A 22,788-nucleotide genomic window follows, 5' to 3' on the forward strand; every position below is an offset into this window, starting at 1 on the left:
TTGTTTGCTTTCTTAACATAATTTATTAATTTGTCCAGGCACTACCAATGTTTGAAATTTCTAATTTTACCACCACCACATTTATAACCAATATTATTATAACCCATATGTACTTTAATAATATGAATAATAGGACTTTGGTATAGAAAAGGAACAAAGTAAAATGTGAGAAGGGAAAGCATAAGTAAATTCATTTGATTATACAGTGAATATCAAGGAGGGTGGTGAGTAAACCAAATGATGGTTGAAGAGAATATGGTAAACTCGGGCTTGATTTGTTCTAACAATAATATCTAAGTATAAGCTGGTAGGTTGGAGCAAAGCTGCAGCAATTTCAAAATGGTAGCAATTCTGCTGGTAAGGCAGAGAGTAGCACCCGAATTTCAAAGCATTATTTTTCAGTTTAAATCAAAATCCAGCTCACAGCTAGCATTGAGGATCAGAGTCAAATACATAGAAAGCCATATCTAGCAGCTATCAGAGATGATTTAATAGGCAAAAAAAATTTTTATTTGCACTTTTATTTTTGATAATCTCACCAGTCTAGCAAATTCTTAAGTGTTTATTAATTAAATCTACCTTCTTACTAAAACGTTTTATAAATTGTATCATGTAGCTATTGTATTAATATTTTAATTATCAACTTCTGTGAGCTTTTTAACCATTTTTATAGTTGCTGAAATATTTTTTCCAGTGTTTTAAATATATAAGTAGATTATTTACAACTTGGAGAACTTGTGTGTGGATTTTAAATGTTTCCTTTTTAATGTATTGATCACCTCAAGAAGTAGTAATCCCAATTGTTGGTAAGGTGGATATCTTGCAATAGATCAACATTCCTGTTAAGAACAATCAACGGTAATTTTAAAATGTAGGCCGGGAGTGGTGGCTCACGCCTATAATCCTAGCACTCTGGGAGGCTGAGGCGGGCGGATCCTTTGAGCTCAGGAGTTCAAGACCAGCCTGAGCAAGAGTGAGACTCTGTCCCTACTAAAAATAGAAAGAGGCCGGGCGCGGTGGCTCACGCCTGTAATCCTAGCTCTCTGGGAGGCCGAGGCGGGCGGATTGCTCAAGGTCAGGAGTTCGAAACCAGCCTGAGCAAGAGCGAGACCCCGTCTCTACTATAAATAGAAAGAAATTAATTGGCCAACTAATATATATAGAAAAAATTAGCCGGGCATGGTGGCACATGCCTGTAGTCCCAGCTACTTGGGAGGCTGAGGCAGAAGGATTGCTTGAGCCCAGGAGTTTGAGGTTGCTGTGAGCTAGGCTGACGCCATGGCACTCACTCTAGCCTAGGCAACAAAGCGAGACACTGTCTCAAAAAAAAAAAATAAATAAATAAATAAAAAAATAAAAATAGAAAGAAATTAATTGGCCAACTAAAAATATATGGAAAAAATTAGCTGGGCATGGTGGCACATGCCTGTAGTCCCAGCTATTCTGGGAGGCTGAGGCAGAAGAATCGCTAGAGTTTGAGGTTGCTGTGAGCTAGGCGGACACCATGGCACTCTAGCCTGGGCAAAAGAGTGAGACTCTGTCTCAGAAAAATAAATAATAAATAAATAAAATGCATTTGAACTCTCTGCACTTTCTACTTAAAGTAATTTTTCTGTAAACCTAAAATTGCTCTAAAAATAATTTATTAATTAAAAATACACATGTATGCTATAATCTGAATGTTTGTGTCCCCCTCAAAATTTATATGTTGAAATCCTTACTTCATGGTGATGATATTAGGAGGTGAGGCCTTTTGTGCAGTCACTAGATCATCAGAGCAGAGACCTCATGCATGAGATTAGTACCCTTATAAAATAGGCTCAAGGGAGCTCCTCCCCTTCCACCATGTAAGGACACAGTGAAAAGATACCACGTATGAGCCAGACACTTCTGCCTTGATCGTGGACTTCCCAGACTTCAGAACCACAAGAAATAAATTTTTGTTGTTTGTAAGCTACCCAGTCTATGATGTTTTGTTATAGAAACGTGAAGGTTTTGGGGAACTGCTGGAGTAAACAGTAAACTAGAGAGACTATAGATTTTGGATGGAGGCAAATTTAAATAGTAAGTAAGCTCATAGACCCGACGTGGGGTTTTTCCTGAGGACATTGGTCAATCCTGACCTCAGGATAAGAATCTGTGTACATGTGAAAGTAACATTCATCCAGTGTTGGGCAGCTGGGAGGGGAGAGAAGGATATGGGTAAATTCCCACCTAATGTGTGCGGTGTGCACTTTCTGGGGGATAGGCAGGCTTGTAGCTCTGACTCAGGAGGTGCAAAAGCAATATATGTAACCAAAGTGTTTGTACCCCCATAATATTCTGAAATGAAAAAAAAAAAAGAATCTGAGAATCCAGGCTTTCCTCTTGCAGCAGAATGAATTCCTGGGACAGAGAAAACAGCAGATCTTTTGGTAGTTGCATGGGATAAATGATGAAATTTGAGACCTGTGGGGCTAAAAATCCTAGTGAGAAGGGAGGGGTAGAATGACCCTGACACATGACAGGTTTTCCTCACAGGATATTTTGTCATTCTCCGAAGCTGCACAGATGACAGATAAGACACTTCTGAAAAATAGACGGTAGATTTTTACACTCTTATAAAACTGAATAAATAAAAATAAAATTACATGGCCTACAAGGGAGAAAAACACAAATGAATAAACTAAATTACAGAATGGAAATAGTAGACGAGACACTGAATAGAAGCAAACCAGCAGTAGGAAAAAATTTATACCAAAGCTGCAAATGATCTTGACTTAGCTTGGTTACTGATTAAATTAAGCTCTCACACTCTATTCCTGGCCAAAAAAAAAAAAAAAAGAAATTGCTGCAGGAAGATAATATACGGAGACACTACACTAGCAAAAATTTATGAATGACATTCAGATATAAATTACTAAACATTCAAAGAGATAAGACTACGTGAATTTAAAAAACAAAATTAAAAACTGATATATATTGGAAATTTAACAGGAAAAAACTTTTAAGTAAATATGATTAGTATTTAAAAAAGAGGAAAAGATGGAGAAAATGGATGAAAATATTGAGAATTTCACCAGCAAATTAGACTATGTAAAAATAAATAAATGAAATTTTAACCTAAAAAATAATAGAAATAACTCTAAAGATGCATATAGTAGAAGACCATACACAATAGAATAGGGAATAAGAAACTGCAAAATGAATTAATAATATCATGCAAACTGAAGCACAGAAAAAATGAAAATACAGAAAAGCATAAGGTAAATGTAAGACACAATGAAAAAATATAATATGCATATAATTGAGTTCCATAAGAACAGAGCAAATGGGGTAGCATTACTATTTGAATACGTAATAGCCACATATATTCAAATAATGATGAAAGATAGCAACCAAAGAATTCAGAAGTTCTGGCAAACCTGAGAACATTATATGTAAGCAAAATTACATCTAGACACATAATAATAAAGCTGCTTAAATCCAAAAACAAAGACAAAATTATAAAAGTACTTAAGATAGTAGAAACATTGCCTTATAAAAGCATCAAGATTGACAGTACACTCTTAAAAGAAACAATAAAACTAAAAGACAGTGAAATGATATTTGAAGTGCTGGAAGGGAATCTTATTCCCAGAGAAAATATCTTTTAAAAATTAAGATGAGATAAAATTTTTCAGATAAACAAATACTTAGAGATTTTGTTGCTACCAGAGGTAAACTAAAAAATAAATATTAAAGAGAGATCTTCAGAGAAAAGGAAAACAATCTCAGGGGGATAAAAATCAAAGAAAGAAATGAATAAGGAAAGGTAATAAGGGTAAGTATATGACTAAATATAAATGAATGAAGATGCATGTTTTAATAGCTATGATAACCACAAAAAGACAAAGAAAAAGAATGTGTATCTGACAAACTAATAAAGGGGAAATAGAATAGTAAAAAATAACTGATGAATCCTAAAGAAGGTAAGAAAGGACATAAAAAATATAAAACAAGTGGGTTATATGGAAACAAATAGTATGATATTACCTATTAAACCCTTATGAGTAATTATATTGAATATAAAGGGTTTAAATATTCTGAGTAAAATATTAAAAATAAAATCTAACCCATGCTATTTATTAGATGTACACCTTAAATATAAGAACACAAGAAGTGACTACTGTGAACCTTAACATTTGTACCCCCATATTATGCTGAAATAAAAAAATATATATATACTATAAAAACACTTTTCAAAAGGAATCTGCATATTACATTAGTATAAAACAAACTAGATTTTAAGACTAGATAAATTTCTAGAGAAATACTGATAACAGATCAAACCAATAGCAGCATATAAAATTATAAATTTGTATAAACCTAGTAACATATACATATGACTATAGATAGAAGATAGGTAGATAAGCAAAAATTGGCAGAAGTAAGAAGAGAAATAAAAACATTCAAAAGCTTATGAGAGAGTTTAACTCATCACTATTCATGCACAATAAAAGAAACAAAAAAATTGTAAGAATTCAGAATGTATGAACAACACAACGAATGACTTATTGGCATAAACTGAGCAGTGAATTCAATTATGTGAAAATATACATTACATTTAAATGCATATTGGCTATGTGCCCAAAACTAATCTTAACAGATTTCTTTTTGTTTTTCTGTGTTAATTCAGCCAAAGTGAATTGTTTTAATTTTTTTTATTTCAGCATACTATGGGGGTACAAATGTTTGGGTTACACATATTGCCTTTGCCCCATCTGAGTCAGAGCTTCAAGCATGTCCATCCCTCAGATGGTACACACAGCACAAATTTCAAATAATTGAATAAGACAGAATAGGCTCATGGCCACTATTGAATTAAACTATAAAATAATAGTATAGATAACTAGAAAATCTCCAACTTTTGGCAATTAAGGAACATACTTTTACACGAGTAAAAGAAGAAATCACAATGGAAGTAAGAAAACATCAGAAAAACGTTCATGATATGGTATACCATAACTTTTGCAATGCTATCAAAGTAGCATTTCTTAGAGCCATGCTTGTAGCCTTAAGTTCCAATATTAGAAAAGAAAAAGTACTGATAATCAACACCTAAGTTTTCATCTCAAGAACTTAAAAAAAGAACAGCACATTAAACACAAAAAATAGATTAAATGAAATAATAAAGGTATAAGTGGAGAAATCAATGAAATGCAGTAGAAAGCAAACACACTACAGAGAAATTTAACTAAGTGCACAATTATATCTTGTTTTTGAAGAATAACATTGCTAACCACACACAAGGCTGATCAAATAAAATAAGAGGGAAAACCCATTTACCAGTATCAGGAACACAAAAGAACATCACTATATGTCCTTTTAACATTAAAAATATAATAAAAGATATTTTGAATGACTTTACAGTTTGACAATTTAGATGAAATAAAAAAATGCTTGAGAAACAATACTTGCCAATGTTGTCAGAAGAATAGGAAATTGAATAATTCTAAATATATTTTTTAAATTGCTTCAAAATTTTACACAAAGAAACATCCTCTTAAGTTGACTTCTCCAGTGAATTCTTCCAAACACTTAGGAAGAAATAACATCACACACACACCTTTCCAGAGAATTAAAAAGCAGAGAAAACACTTCTCAATCTCTTTATGAAGCTAACATAACCTTGCTATCAAAATCTAGCAATAGCATTACAAAAATTTAAAATTACACATCAACTTCTTTCATGAACAAAGATAAAAAAAAGTCCAGAACAAAATACAAGCAAACAAATAGAGCAATATATTAAAATGAGTCAGTTTCATTCCATCAATTGTAATGGTGTTTTAGCAATCAAAATAAACCATACACTGAAGAAAAGACACCCTATTCAATAAATGCTGCTGGGAAAATTGGATAGCCATATGCAGAAGAATAAATCCAGACTCATATCTCTCAACATACACAAACATTAATTTGACGTAAGTTAAATACTTAAATGTAAGACCTAAAATGATAAAAATTCTAGAAGAAAAGCTAGGAAAAAAATTTTTGGACATTTGATTAAGACCTTAAAAGCAAATGCAACAAAAACAAAAACAGACAAATAGGATTTAATTAAACTAAAAAGCTTCTGCACAGCAAAAGGTATAATCAACAGAGTGAATAGACAATCTACAGATGGGAAGAAAATATTTGCAAACTATGCATACAACAAAGAGCTAATATCCAGAAACTAGAAGGAACTCAAACTCAACAAGAAAGAGACAAATAATCCCATTAAAAAGTAGGCAAAGGACGTAAACAGTCTTTCTTCAAAAGAAAACACACAAATGGTCAACAAACATGAAAAAATACTCAATATCACTAATTATCAGAGAAGTGCAAATTAAAACCACAATGAAATACCATCTTACACCAGTTAGGATGGGTATTACTAAAAAGTCAAAAAACAATACATTTTGGTAAGAATGCAGAGAAAAGGGAATGTTTATACAGTGTTGGTGGGAATGTAAATTACATAACTTCAATGGAAAACAACAAAAGATTTCTCAAAGAACTAAAAATAATACCATTTGATCCAACAGTCCTACTATTGGGTATCTACCAAGGTAAACAAATAGTTCTATCAAAAAGATACCTGCACACGTATGTGTATTGCAGCACTATTCACAATAGCATAAATATGGAATTAACATGTTTACCAATGAATGACTGAGTAAAGAAAATGTGACATGTACGTGCCATGGAATACTACTAAGCCATAAATATGAAGGAAATCATGGCTTTTGTAGCAACATGGATGGAATTAGAGGCCATTATCTTAAGTGAAATAACTCAGAAAGTCAAATACTGCATGTTCTCACTTATAAGTGGGAGCTACATAATGTGTGCACATGAACATAGAGTGGAATAACAGACATTGAAGACTTGGAAAGGTGGAAGGGCATGAAGGGGGTGAGGGACGAAAAATTACCTAATCATACAATGTACACTATTTGGGTGATGATTACACAAAGAGCACAGACTTCACCACTGTGTCATATATTCATGTAACAAAACTGTACTTATACCCCCTAAATCTATAAAAAATTTAAAAAGAATAGCACAAAAGTAATTAAAGACAAAAATAAATCACTATATTTGACCTTAACAGTAAAAAAGGAAAGAACATAAAATTACATTGATAGGTTAAAAAAATTAAACATCATTCATTAAAAAAAAAAAAACTTTTAGTAAGGTAGGAACAGATGGGCTCTTCCGTTCCTATATAGGAACTTCAGATAATGTGTCTACAACCGTTATAATTAATGGAGAATTACTGAAAGCATTTTCGGAGTGTGGGAATGGGACAAAAGTTTCTGGAGGTCCCAGCTAGTGCAAAAAGGCATGAAAAAAGAAATGAAAGGTGTAATGTATTACAGGAAGAAAAAACGATCATTCTTTATAAACTATATGATTACATATGTAGCAAATCCAAAAAATTATCTAGACAAGTTATTGAAATTCATAAATGAATCTAGCAAGGTCTTATATTTCAAAATCAATTGCATATCTATATACCAGCAACAGAAAATATAAAAGAAAAAATTTAAAGGTAACTTTTACAATAGCATAAAATGCAAGCTATCCAGAAATAATTTAATGAAATATGTGCAAACCCTGTATATGAAAACTATGAAACTTTGTTGAGAGAAATTTTAGAAGACCTAAATAAATGGATATAGCATGCTCAAGAACTGTAAAACATAACAGTGAGTAAGATGGCCATATTCCACAAAATGAGGTATAGACTCAATGTATTCCCAATCAAAATCCCAGAAGCAATTTTTTTGGTCAAAATTGATCAGCCGATTCTAATATTTGTATAGAAATGCAAAGGTCCAAGAACAGCCAAGGCAGTTTTGCAAAAGAATAAAGTGGAAGGACTTTCATTACTAGTTATTATGTCATTGTCAAGCTGCAGTAATTGTGACAGAATTGTATTGGCAAAAATAATAGACACAGACCAGAGGAACAAATGAAAATTCAAAAAGAAATCCATGCTTAATGTGGCCACGTGACAAAGATGGCACTGCAAGACCATGGGAAATAAATGTTACTGGTTCCATTAAATATCCATATAGAAAAAATTATAATTTTTACAACTATTTCATGCCATACAGAAAAGTAAATTCAGAAGAATTTTAAGTCGAGATATTAAAATTAAAACAATAAATATTAAGAATAAAATATAACAATTTTTTGTTGGAAGAGGTAAAGGTTTATTAAGCAGGATACAGATTGCACTAATTTTACATAAAAGAAAAAATGATAAAATGGATAGTATCAGAGTTAAGTATGTAAGTTTTACTAAACTACAATTAAAAATGTTCCGTGATCAAAAAACACAATAATAAAGTTAAAACCAAAATGCAGTGGAAAAAAATATACATAATAACAAAAGGCTTTTATGGATTTTATCTAGATTATATTAAGAATACCTTTAAATCAATAAAAAAGCATACAATCCAGTAGAAAAATTGCCAAAAGACCCAAATAGACAATTAACAAAAGGTGATATCCAAATGATCAATGAGTATGACAAAAGCTGCTCAATTTCAGTGATTTTCAAGTTAATGTAAATAAAAACTAGATTGAAATACCTACTCACCCACCAGAATGGATAAAATGAATACAGACTATTCTAGCATTGATGAGAATGTTGTACAACCAAAACCTCATATAACGCTAGTAAGAATATGAACTGGTAAAAGTACTTTAGACAATGCTTGGACAGTACATTCTAAAGCTGCATATATGTATTGCCAGCAATTCCAATGATTTTAAAATACACTTATTAACTGTCAGGGTGCTCCATCCTCAATCTTCTTTTCATTAAGATTCATTTATATTCTCAGGTGTTTATTTTTTATATGAATTCTATTCCTAGTATTTAAATTATTTTTTTCTCAGTTATAAAAAGAAAACAAAAAAAATCATTAAATTTTTTTATGTACATTTGCCCCAATAATATCAGTATCATAGAAAGAAAACACTGATATAGATAATGGGTTGAAGGGAAGAAAGACTAAGTATGGAAGCAAATTTTATTTATTTATTTTTTTTTGAGACAGAGTCTCACTTTTGCCCAGGTTAGAGTGCCGTGGTGTCAGCCTAGCTCACAGCCTCCAATACTGGGCTCATACAATCCTTCTGCCTCAGGCTCCCGAGTAGCTGGGACTACAGGCATGCACCACCATGTCCGGCTCATTTTTTCTATGTATTTTTAGTTGGCCAATTAATTTGTTTCTATTTAGAGACAGGGGTCTCACTCTTGCTCAGGCTGGTTTCGAACTCCTGACTTTGAACAATCCTCCCAGAGTGTTAGGATTACAGGTGTGAGCCACCATGTCTGGCAGGAAGCAAATTCTAATATTAAAGATAAGATGTGATTAGAACGTGAGATCAGTCAGAGTGTGGCAGGAACAAAGAAGCAGTTAAAGACCCAAGAGAAGTTCCTGAAGTATAATTGGTGATTCATTAAATGTGAGGAACATGAAAGGACTAGTTAAGAATAATTCTACCTTGAAATACTTGGTAGATGGTGATATTAAAAGTTGTAGATTTTAAATAGAAGAGGGAGAGGTTTGCGCTGTAAGAAAATGACCCTAACTTTGTAGAGTTTACTTCTAAATTGCTTGCAAGAGGCCCAAATGGAAATATGACCTAGAGTTTGGAAGAGAAGATGAGGCTCTTTTCTCATCTTTCCAATATCAATAAGTATGGATAAGAAAAATCATTGAAATTACTTTTTTTGCAATAAGAAAAGAAGGAAATCCTTTAAAAAAAATCAAATTTAAGAGTTGGTTAGCATGTGAACTGGCTGCTACCTGTAGAATTAAGGTAAATTCCTCCAGGGCAATGACTGTAGGAATGCCTGCAAAAGCCTCTCCAGCTTGGGCCCAGGTTCCTGTCCGTTTCCTTGGTTCAAGTTTCAGCATCTGAGCCCTCAGGTGGATGTGTTATAAATTGTTTTGCTTGATTCCAAGTTTGTCTTTGGATCCAGACTTTCTAATCTTTCTCTACCCCATATTCTACAGTCTGTGAGTAAATTTCACTCTACTTTTATGACCAGGTCTATTTTCCAGAACTCTGGCCCAGGAATTGCCCTCAGGGTCCCTCCTACACTTGGAAGGAAACACTAAGCCATCACTGACAGGCAGAAAACTACAAACAGAGAAGAACCATATTGATTAAACATGATTGAACATGATTTTCTAATTGTTCTATCACTTTTGTATTATCAATAATTTTTCCCACATTGGTGAAAATTAAGCCTAGAAATACTAATTCTTACTGCTTTTCTGGAATCCTTCTGGACATACATTTATTATCAAAATAATTATCATGTTTTCAGATATTCTGATTTGTTGATGTTCCTCTTTAACACTACACCTTGATTTTGTGGTAGTCTTGTAATGTTTACCAGAAGAATATCATCCAAACTAATCACAAAATGCTCCAATGGTTTCACTTTTTTTTGTCTCCTTCCCTTGTTTCTTTATTCCCTCTATTTCTTCCCAAAGTTAAAGGGCTTACACATATGCGTGTATCTTCTTGACATACAATGCCATTCCAAAATACCTTCCACTAAGCCTGTTTTAAAACATATTCACCATTCTTTTCTAATATTGAGTTCCATCCCATTAAGTTGTACCTAGAAAGCTTATTTTGGTTAACATTTCAGAGTAATTTTTGTATTAAGTATATCCTCTGTATAGAGTTTCAAATAATCAGCTCTCTGGTTGTTTTTCTTTTTCTTTTTTTTCTTTCTTTCTTTTTTTTTTTTTACATTTTTTACAGTAGCTTAACTTCACACACACCCCGCCTCAGAGTTTCAAGTAGAACTGTGAGAAACTTCATCATCTAATTGGCATTTTGCTGCATGATGTACCACCCATAAGTAGAATCAATTTTAGAGATTATACAACAAATCCATCCTCAACTGAATTTAGGAGAGGTTAAAAAATAAATTTTTCAGTCTAAAAGTATTCATAAAGGGATAAATGTTAAAAAGATCAATTCCATAATAAGAGGAAAATGTTTGACATCTGGTTAGTGGGAGGGGGGATGAAAATAAGAAAAAAACTAGAGATGATATAATTTCTGAATCCTTACAAGTTTTAAATATTCTAAACCTAGCATAATGCCATCCTCTCTTGTCTCTGAATTTTTCTCTTTCTTTCTCTGCACTTTTTATTCCTTAAATCCTTTAATTATAGCCCTAGACCAGCTGCAGCAGTGAGATTTGTAACTATGATTTGCTAACACACAAAAAGTTTTTTAGTTTGCTACAACTGGTTATCTCCTAAAAAAGATTGGACTTAAACCTCAGCTCTCGGGAAAAAGTGAGGACAATTGTATTCGTGCGAGATTGAGTATAAGCAGATCCAAGTGGTATAGGATGGATTGTACTGGGCTCAACTTATGCACTCCCTGAGTTCTGCTTGAAACCACCTACATCTCCAGACCTCAGTCACTTGCCTTTTGGGTGCTGGGGTGTAAGAAGAGAAGCCTTGGCAAAGATTCACACCTTCCACAGTTTTGAAGTCCTGGATGCTGTTCGTGGTGCTGACACCTTCATCACTACAAATTTAGGATCTCCCATAGACTACACCTACTGACATAAATACACTGCAACTACCCATTGGCTGTAGTGAACACATTGAGGTTTTGGTTTCCCCAGCATATACCTGCAGGGGCCAGCTAACACAGCCCAGAAAACCAGGGAGTCAATGCTACATGGACAGATTCTAACAAATAAAAGAGAAAACAAAAGGAACAGCAAATAAATTGTTCTGCTTTCCTTCCTGTAATGAACTATTCCCAATTGCCATAGTTTCATATAACCTCTCTGGAGACTTCCTGTAACAATTAACAATCAACCAAAAGCTGTGAAAAGCTGAGGAACATGTTCCATAGCTTCAGTTTTTCCTTCATTTTTGCTTCTCTAGGCTTGTATCCCTAAGAAAACTGTAGCACATAAACTTTTGCCTCAAGGTCTGTTTTCTGGGGAAGCTTATGGTCTAAAGGTTATGGTAAGACATGGTCTAAATATCAGCAAGAAAAAAGACATTTTTAGATTGGCTGTTCTAAATGATTATAACCAAAACCTAAGGACATGGAAAAGTTGAAAGAAGTATGAAAACATATATTGCAGACAAATATTAATTTTTTAAAAAACTATAATAGTTCTATTAGATAGAGTTAAAACAGACTTTAATGAATAAAAAACATACATTATAAGGTGTGTAATATATAACTATAAAATTAATTAACAGAAAGAGTTAATAATTCTTAATGTGTATGTGGTTAATAAAATGCTTTCAAAATGTATACAGTAGAAATTGCTGAAACAACTGTGAGAAAGTGAAAAAATTCCTAATCCTAGAGTCATCTATTCACTTCTTTCAAATGTTGATACAATAAGAAGAAAGAAATTGGGAAATATAAATAATTTAAGCACATAATTAACATATTTCTAATATCAATTTTTAAAAACCTAGAAAGAAGCAAAACATCCTTTGACAGATGCCTGGAAAAAAATTGTTGTATAGTCATTCCATGAAAGTGAAAACATTACAGGTATGTGCAACAACATGAAGAATCTAAGAAACATAGGCTTCAGTGAAAAAAGCATGTTGCAGACCACGTAGACCATAATAGTATATATAAAGCTCAAAACCTAGAGATAGATACTTTTATAATAGAAACTATTTTAAAAAACAATGGAACAGTAAACTCAACATCCAGGATTTTGGTTATCCTTTGGAGTTGGCAGGGAGTTGGAATTTGGAAGAAAGTATAGACACAGCCTCAGTGATATTAGTAATATTCTCCCAAACTGGGTGGAGGGTTCATGACTATTTTATTTTCATGCTTCATCACTTTTAGGTAAGTTACATATGTTATTTTATGTATCAAATATATAAAAATATGTAAAATTTAAAGTTAATTTTAAATAACATGAATAGTAGGTAGAACAAGGTCACTAATCACTAGTCATTAGTCACTAAAAAATTATTTAGGAAAAAAATGAATTTTAACAACTTCATTACTGCCAAGTTTTACTTATTACAGATTTTGAATTTAGTCTAAAGATCATACTTTATTATTCTGATCACCTAGATTCTTAATCAAAAAACTAATAATTTTTTAAATTATAAACATGGATTCAACTTAATGATCTGCTTTCCAAGTTCACTTCACTGATTTTTCAACATAGAAGGGCTATATAGTAATGCCCAGGGAAATTTGGCATGTTTTATTTAATTTTGTTTAGAAGTGTAGCTATAATTTTGGAACTACCAGTGAAAATGCAGTAAAAATTTCTCAGTAAAGAGGAATACCAGAATTACTGGATGTCATTTAAATATTCTTGCCTGAATTACCATATGCTATGTACGTATACTATAAGTGCTATTTATCCCCACCTGCATACCTATAAACTCTTAGTATCGTAGTGCATGGAGCAAGAATGTAAGTGATAAAATTAAGGAACATGAAGTGCTACTCTGTTCATTTTAATGCTACATGAAGCCAAAGGTCCATATATAGACTATATCTTAAATATATACGTGCAATAAGAGATACATAATAATTACCAGTTGGTTCAAAGTAGAACATGAGGGTATTCACTTATTAGCTATCTTTGGCAAACTTGGAAGACTTATTATCCCTCTGGACATTTTCTGCATTTTAACAATAAAGATAATTTGACTCCCCCAATTTAGAGGTTTGAAGAGGAGATAAAATAATATATATAAAGGTCATAGTACAATGTGCTTTTCATTCATTGTGAGCATTCAATAATTGTAAGCTGTTGTAATTATTATTATATGATTGGGGTAGAGCTGACATGTGTGAGCAGCTTCTATCTCAAAAGAAACAGCATTGTTGTGTTATTTTACCCTTATCTAAGACTTTGGACTAGGTAAGCACTTGAAGAAGATAATATTTATGTGTATGGAGATTAGATATAAAAGACTGATGAGTGTACCAGTTTCAGCTTCAAAAAAAACCAGAACACCCAACTAAAAGTGACTTAAACAATAAGGAAATTTTATTATGCCACATATCAAGAATTCTTTTGTAGAGGTGGGGTTGTATAGAGTGGATTAATTCAGAAGCTCATGAATTTCACTAAAAACCTAAAGGTTTCTACAATCTTTCTTTTAGGCTATCCTCAGCATGTCTGTTACACTCCTCAGTCTTGCAAGACGACTACAGCAACTTCAAGTAGCTTCATACAAGATTGTTCAAAGGTTAGATGAAAAGGCATCTCTTCTGTTTGTCTGAAGAATATGGAAAAATCTTCTGAGGACGTGTTGTCTCATGTTTCAGTGACCACAATTGCATCACATGTCCATTCACAGAAGTGGGGGTGCAAGGGTGATTAAAATAAGTAACTGACAGTATGTGTCATATCAAAGATGGGAAGGAGGCATTGGAAGCAGCATGAAAAAGGTTAATCAACCAACAAATATTTACTGTATGACATCTAGTACAGAGAACCATTCTATGAATATTTGGGAGTATTACAAAAAGTGAAGATGGCAATGTGTAGTTAAGAAGAAAAATAAATGATGACTTTTTAATGAAAAAAAGCAAAAATACTAGCAAGGACATAGAATTAAGTAAAATAAGAAAAAATTACAGAATTATAAAACAGTATTATCTCATTATTTATGTTTAGCAAATGTCATTATTCTATGCATATATCCCCTGTATCTTTAATTACCTTTCCCTCAAGGGAAATAACACTCATTTTCAGTATTAGCATACCACATGGCTTGGAGAAGTTCTTTTTTTGTTGTTGTTGTTACCTGGACAGCAACATTTTTAAAATAAACAGGGGAACTCTAGAAAAGTTAAGTTATCTGCATTACACAATTTGCAATTCAAGAGGAAAATTATAATGATAAACTAAGCACTTAGCATGCATATATAATATTGTACTTAGATTCTTAGGCTTACTGACAAATGATAAGCATAAAAACACTTACACAAACAAGGAGGTAAATCACACTTTAGTTCAAAGCCATCACAGAAGCTATAAAATTCCTTCCTGTGCATTTTTGAATTTGAAAATATTGATGATTTATATATACCATGTATTAAATCAAAATGATCATCAAGAGAGTGACCAGTAAATATTTAATGGATTTGTGAACATTAAGCCTATTATTTTTAACTTGTTTCCATTATAGGTAAAAGGAATATTGAAAAAAAAATCACAGTGGCGTTTTCTGCTGAAGACACCATGTTTTTAAAGGCTCTGAACTCATAAAAATTTTAAAGCTAATAGCAACCTTATAAATTATTTCATCCTGCCCCCTAATTTTACTAATAAGATCCAGGTAGAGAGAGGTAGAGTGACTTTTCCCAGTTCATGCAGCTGGTTAGCTGCTTGTTAGGACCAGCTCTCATTCTTTGCAACCTGCATTTGAATATTTTTCAGAAGATCTTTCTATTTTCTCCTCTAATGTGTTATTGTTCTTGTTTTTTTCTCTTTTACTGTTGGAATACATAGAACCTCCAAATCCAGATTTTAAAGCAGGCAATTAACATATTTACCTCAATTTTCATAACTATCAGAAACATAATCACAGTGAGATAGATTATGTTTAAGTCAGTTGCACTTTTACTTGCTTGAGTTTGGTCTTTAATACCTGGGAGAATTATTTCTGTGATAGCTGAGAAATCTAAATACCAACTCTGCTACTCACAAGCACCCCATCCTCAATGTTATCCAAAAGAATATTTAATAAAATAGAGAAATAAGCACAGTAATTTTATTACAGAAGAGAAAATAAAAGTGGTTCAAAGTCCCTTCCCCAAAACTATGCATGGTCCCTGCAGGGAGATTGGTCTGAATAAGGGTCTTGATCTCCAAACCTTGGCCCTGTTCTAAAATCTACCACTTCTGTTCCTTCTTCCAAAGTAAAATGCCTATAAGGGGACATGGCCTAACAGTATCTTCTGAATTCTTTTCTGGGTCTATATTGCTGAAGTAATTATCTGCTTGATATAAACACATCCTTTAGGCAGTTTCTGCTTGGTCTCATTACCGTTCATGCCCATTTCCTATATTGGCAAATTCAACCAGGTGTTTTCCATTTCAGAGATTCATTCCTTGAACAAATGTTTGCTAAGTACCTGGTGTTTTCCTGGCACCCTAATATGCTCTGGGGATACATTGTTGAGCAAGAAAGACACAATTTCTTTTCTTATAGAGCATTTATTAATAATTCGATAGGGAAGACAGACAATTAGGTAACTAAACTCAGCATGTTACTTTCTCTGAACCAGAAATTATGGAGTATGATGAGAGCACATAACAGGAACACCTAATATAATTTCCAAAGGAAGTTACTTTTAAACTGGACACTGAAGGCTGAGGAGGAAGTTCACAGGCAAAATAGGCTGATTTCATTTGCACAAATATGTTTAGGAGTTGTTCATTTATTTTTCAGTAACATTGTTCTTAAAAGAATATTTTAAAAACTAGAAGCATCTTGTTTGGAAACTTTGATTTAAGTTCTTTGCTCCAAGATTTATTTGCCCCATCTAGATTTCAGCATTTCCTGGAACCGAGTCTTAATATCTAAATTTAATTTCTGTTGTGGCTGTGGTTTCTTAAAGAAGGGTCACTATCTTAGAATAACATAGAGTAGTATTTAACTTTGAGATTATAAGGATCCACCCTAGATCTACTGACATATAATCTCGGGGGGCATACAAACAGTACTCAAATTTGCACGCTTAACAAATTCCCTTCATACACACTAAAGTTTGAGACTTATTGGCTGAAATCGTTGAATGTATATTCAGGATGTAACTAAAACCCTCTCCCCCAACTTTCTTCTAATTGCCTCAAAATGGAGTATATTTGTCCTTTCAAGGGAAAACTATCCCTAGCTGTCCAAATGCCAAAACTTCACCTTGATTATTTCCCCATTATATTACCTAAGGCATAATGTTGGTATATAAGCATTTCTTCGGACTAAATGACACATGCCTAGGGCAATCACCAGTTATTGCAGCCCTCTTACTTGGGAGAAGTAGGAATTAGAAAGGTCAGTGTTCAAAATTCCTGCTTCACCTATCTGGAGTTGTATATTTTTATCTAGAGAGAGAAAATCACAGTTACTGTAAGTGACTAGCCTCTGGCCAACTCAGAAAATTGGGGCAAAGTTTATCAAAGTACCCCTGGAGTTTGTGCCCCAATATCCAGTGTATTGCCAACTAAATCTTTTTGGTGCCAAAGTATATTGCATAAAACTACTGCATTAATTAGGACAAGACTAGCCTGCTATAAAAATGACACCCAATGATAATTCAGTGGCTTAAGGAAGATTGAAGTTCATTTCACTATCAGCAGTCCAAGATGAGTGTATTAGGGTGGGTGGGCGTGGAGGGAGGAGACAGACTCTGCTCCACACAGTTTTTAAGTGACCAAGACTTTTTTCATTGTGTGCTCCTCCTTTCTCTAGGACATTGTACTTCCCTGAATGCTAAGTCAGGTTGCTACATGTTCCTGTTACTGGGAAGGGGAAGAAGAGCATGGAGACAGCACAAGAAATGCATGCATCATTTCCGTTCATATTCTAAAAGTGAAAAGCTAATCTTGTGATTACACGTAACTGACACAGGGGCTCAGAAATCAATCCCTAACTGGGTGGCTATTTCAAACTGTGTTACTATGAAAAAAGGGAAGAACACATATTGTGTAATAACCTAGCGGTCTCCATAACCGTACTTTTTATCAAAGAACTCCTAGAGTTTGTGACCCAAGAGAAAAACAAACTGTTTATCAAAGTACCCCTGGAGTTTATGACCCATGGAAAAATACAAACTGAATAGTAATGATTTTGCCATAGAAGAGATTATTGGCTCTGAAAAAAAAAATCACTTTTTTTTAAAATTAGCATAGGAATTTATTAGTTTAATAAGAAATGAAACACATTCCTTTTGGGAAAATGAGTCTGTGTCATTTATCTATTGCTGCCTAACAAACCACTTCAAATCTTAGTGGCTTAAAACAGGTCAGCAAACTTCTTCTGTAAAGGGGGAGACAGTAAATATTTTAGGCTTTGTAAGCCATATGGTGTCTGTTGCAACTATTCAACTCTGGCACTGTACTGCGAAAAAACCTTAAACAAAAACATGTAGTGATCTGGACTTGGTCCATGGACTATAGATTGCCTCCCTTTGGCTTAAAACAATGATTATTTTATTTTTGCTCATGAGTCTGTAGGTGATAAATTGGTTCTTCGGCTAGTGGAAAGGTCATGTAAGGCTGAATGGTCTAGAATGGCCTTGCTCACGTGTCTGGTGGTTAGTCCAGGGGACCTCAGCTGGTAGGGTTCATCTCCACTCGATGTGGTCTCTCTTCCCAGTGGCTAGCTCAAGCTTCTTTACGTGGCATTTTCAGAGCAGCAAAAACAGGAAATCCTAATGTGCGTGTGATTGTCAAACCTCTGCTCTCATCAGATTTGCTAATGTCATGTTGGCCAAAGCAAGTCACTTGGGAAAGCCCAAATTGAAGAGGAAGAGAAATAAACTTTAGCTCTTGATGAGAGGAATAGTAACATCATATTGCAAAGGTATATGCATACAGGAATAAAAGAAATTTTTTCTGTTATCTTTGTAAACATCTACCACAAACTAACTCTTTGAAGTAATAAAGAACTTGTCATTCGATTTAATTTTGGTAGTTTCCTTTCCTTACTACAAAATTACTTAAATGCTTTCCAAAAACATTTTTAACAATAAAGTGACTTTTGTACTTTGTAAACTACAGAAGAAAATGCGTATGTATAACATTTTTAAATATTACAAAGAATTATACTCCAAGGCAAGAAATGAAACAAGAATCTTAAAAATAATCCATATTAAAGAACCTAGATGAGAGAGTTTTTAAGCAGGCAACCAAGCAGGGTTATCTCTAGACTGTTTAATCTTTCCTTAAATTCCTTATTTCCTACAGTGCTTACCTTTAAAGTTTCAAGTTATACCTACTGTCTGTCATCATGACAGACAAAGTGGCCTCTGGCTCAGAATTTTCTATTAGAACTTTCTGAACAGTGGGGTGTATAGACAGCATCAGTTCTCATGTTAACTTATCAAGAAGTTTTGAAGAGCTGAAGCTATGAATTTAATCTAATTTGGAGGGGCAGGTTAAAACCCCAAGAGATGCCCTTGGGCTTCTACATATATGAGTTGCTATAGGAAACACAGAAGTTTTTCTAAACTAATAATACAGAAGAAATTTATTATACAAGTAAGTGTTTATCTTCTTTATAAAAACCTAATAATATTTAGGAGAAACCATTTCATCTGTGAAGTCAGTAAAATATTTTTTACTAGTCCTTCACTCCTGGAATTTTGATGAACTAATTGAAATGCTTTCTAGTGTGTTAGAAATGCAAAATTGTTTGATGTTCTATATAATAGGCTGAGTTAAAATACTACAGTGCTACCATTATCTATGTACCAGAAATCATGTGAAATTATCATCCACTGGAAGGTATGCAGAATTCTAGATGGACCTGTCATATCTATTTTTCCTTTTCAGAAAAAAAAAAAAAAAGAGCATAAACTTTAGGGAACTTGTCTAAGGTCCAGTGGTGCTCTGGTAAGCTGGCACATGGGGAATAAAACAATAATTTGTCTAATTTAGTGTTTGCCAATTTGGGAGGTGTAACAATTTCATCTTGGCTGATTCTAAACTACCAAAGTGATGTCTCTGAACACAATGTTGGGAAGAAAGGCACATAATCAGCTATCATGAGCCAGTAGGATGTGGCTCTCTCACATTACTGCCAAGATCACAGACATAATAGGAAATAGGAGAGCCAGGATTTGAGCTCCTAGTTGTCTACAAAGCCCATCCTCTGTCTAAACCATCATACAATAATGTCTTCCCAATATAATAAATTATCTACCTGAGAAATAAAAAAATGATGAATGTCAGTAACGTTTTTAATTCCAGAAACATGGATGTGTCTTTATTCTATTTTGGAAATTAATACAAGAAATATTCTCTCAGAATTATGCAAATTGTTTTATGTTAGAGGCCAAGAAAAGCTTTCATATTTCTTTCATTACCTTTTCCTTCTCTTTCTATCCTTATCTTAAGCTTTCACAATTTTTCTTATTATTGGTTCTTATTCATATTTTGTTGTCACATTTCATGTTAAAATCCTTACACTTAGCCCCCAACAAATTCTTCTGCTGTTTCAGACTGCTGCTGCTTTTTTTTTTTCATTTTCATCACATATTTATATATTTATTCTTACCTTTTAGTATAACTTTCACACTTTTATTCATTGGTTCTTCAATATTGTGGTTTGAGCAAGTAAGTAGAAGGATAGGAAGTCCTGCTACTAAAATAGGGTGGGTTCACATTTTAAAATTTGCCCTTTCTATACCAGAGTTTCCTCATCTGTAAATGGGGATAATATAGAACTTACCTCATGTTCTGTGAGTGATTGATCGATTAAAGTAAAACAAAACCATGTGCCATATAAAAAATAAATATGGAAAGCTTGAGTTAGGGATGATGTCTTGAGAATGGATGAGACCCAGCATTGTTTGATGCTGATGAAAATCATAATTTGATGATTGATGGGAGCACATCTTAATAATTTAGAAACAATTCAACTTTTGAAGGTGATAGCATTTTTTCACAACATGAAATGGAGTTGTACTTGGGTACTTTCTTCACATAACAGATTTTACACTAATACTTTTCATCCTTTGTTAAAATAATTAAGGTACTCATTAATACCATTTAACATTATTATGGATTGGAAGAATGACAAATGGGAAAACCTATTTTTTGCCAAATCTGATATGTTTTAAGATTAAAAAAAAATAAAACCATTTTGCAATTTACTATGAATTTCTATCTGATTAGTTCAGGGGAAATATATGAACGCATACCTGTAGTGATAGATCAATACATGTTTGCACTATGCCAGAGCAAATGGAAAGTTTTAAAACTCATTAGAATTTTCATAATTTCTTCATATATCTGAATTGAAGTAGGTGGACATCAGCAAAATTTTTCTCATATACTTCTGTAGAAAAATAAAAGTATAAATTAATTGGATTCTTCTTTTTATAAAATTAATCCCATTGTATATTTTCTTCCCATATAAAGACAGAATATATTTTGAGAAATAGCTAATTTATAATGGATAATTCTCACTGTCAAAAAGTTAAAAACAAACTTACCTTTTGTTTGATGTGTCATAATTATGGATCCATGGCAAAATTGAGTGGCATCTTCATTTTCTGTTGAAATTATTATTTTTATTATGTAGTATTTCCTAGAGTTTTGAAGATTTGTACAAAAGAGTGAGTAAGAATTTTTTTTTTTTTTTGCCTGACGTTTTCAAGTACATTCAGGCAAATGAAAATAAATAGATAGGAAACAGAGCTAATTTAGAAGACAGACTCAAATGAAATAAAACCAGTAATAGGAACAATATGGAACTCTGAATCAGGAAATGAACCCAGAAATTAATTTGATTTTAAATAGTGGTTAATTATAATTAAACATTAAACATAATTTGTACATCTTGTATCAGACCACTGAATGGAACATATAACAAAGTTTGTGTTTTTGTCTTTTTATTTATTTTTCCTTCCTCAACTCCTACCCAGACATTCCTGTTGTACTAGAGAAAGCCAAGTTTTGTGTGGGAAATAGAAGACAGTTTAAGATTATCATAATGTTAGGGGCTAAACGAGAATCCTGGGGAGAAAAAAAAATTAAAGTTTAACCAATAAATATCCTTCTAATAGATGGAAAGTGGTGATGATGGTATAAATGCTGCCTCAACATAAATAAAATAAATCTATTGAACATAATACCTCTGTTCTTTCCAAAGCCAAATGATTCTATTTACTATTCCAGTGGCTTTACTTGTTAAATTTCATCACTCAGCAGACAGAAAGTGCAACTTGGCAATAACATAGTCATATTGGCTTTTTTCCCCTACAATTATAGAACTTGAATTTTCCTTCTGTGTAGCATATTACACTGTAGATATACACGTTATTTCTCTTCAAATTTTGGTGTTACTATAAGGTGTGAGCTTCGTTTATTAAAATATGGTAATTGAGAGCTTTTTATCTTTATTCAGAGGAAAATATGAGGAGGATCAGTTTTTGCATAAAACTTTGGATTGTAGTAAATCCCATTTCTCTTATAATTATGGGTTTGATTTTTATTGACCTGTAAAATAACATGACATTTTAGAAGCTTATGATAATTTATTTTATCTGTAAGAAAATGTAACACCGATGAATATTAAATCTAAACATATTCTAGATTAAACAGATGGTAAAGCAGAAGTAGTGAGAAAGCTAAATAAATAATAAATAAATTAAAGAGGAGTGAGGATTAGTCATAAAGTGAAAATGAAAACTCTAATAATGACAAGGTTGTGAACAAAACATTTAAAGAAAATGCAAGACACATAGCTTGGGTATATACGTTTCTATTTTTTTCGTACTTTTTCTGAGCTTCATTTTATTATTAAATTATGAAATTTAGCTTAATGAATATAAAGCATGCTGAACTTATGAGGAGTACCACCCAAATTATTTCACAACATAAACATCAATTTTGTAGGTCGTTAGTACAACCCTTATATTGTCAAGATGTTATATTTAATAGTTTTATCCTTCAATGCAGACTATAATTCTCCAAAGTTAACTTTATTTGGTTATGTAAACAGCTCATTTCATTACTAGACCTTGCTTTTT

This window comes from Microcebus murinus, chromosome 2 (genome assembly GCF_040939455.1).
Source record: "Microcebus murinus isolate Inina chromosome 2, M.murinus_Inina_mat1.0, whole genome shotgun sequence".
Classification (NCBI taxonomy): Eukaryota; Metazoa; Chordata; class Mammalia; order Primates; family Cheirogaleidae; genus Microcebus; species Microcebus murinus.